The sequence below is a fragment of the Oryzias melastigma genome, linkage group LG22 (assembly GCF_002922805.2).
Source record: "Oryzias melastigma strain HK-1 linkage group LG22, ASM292280v2, whole genome shotgun sequence".
NCBI classification, from domain to species: Eukaryota; Metazoa; Chordata; class Actinopteri; order Beloniformes; family Adrianichthyidae; genus Oryzias; species Oryzias melastigma.
Genome location: NC_050533.1, coordinates 5,199,078 through 5,199,303, shown reverse-complemented (window position 1 = coordinate 5,199,303; position 226 = coordinate 5,199,078). Strand labels below are relative to the sequence as shown.

The 226-nt window shown below is 22.6% G+C and overlaps 1 protein-coding gene across 3 annotated transcripts in view; it reads left to right on the top strand.

The window, feature by feature from the left end:
- LOC112147696 (synaptosomal-associated protein 23) overlaps positions 1 to 226 on the top strand; it is an 11,313-nt gene that overhangs the window by 9,077 nt on the left and 2,010 nt on the right. The window lies entirely within an intron of this gene.

The window sequence follows — 226 nt, the reverse complement described above, 5'->3', positions numbered from 1 at the left end:
AATGGAACTAAAATAACTTGTTTTAGTAAGATTAGTAAAAATAGGTTATCTTGGCCTGATCTTTTATGTCAAAATAACATCAAAATTTTAACTATATTGCTTTACAAATTTACTAATTTACTAATTGTCTTAAATTAAGCAAAATTGTATATATTTAATGTATATCATACATTCTTATACTTTTCTTCCAAAAATGTGCTATTTCAATCTCTAAAACAGTCTAGCT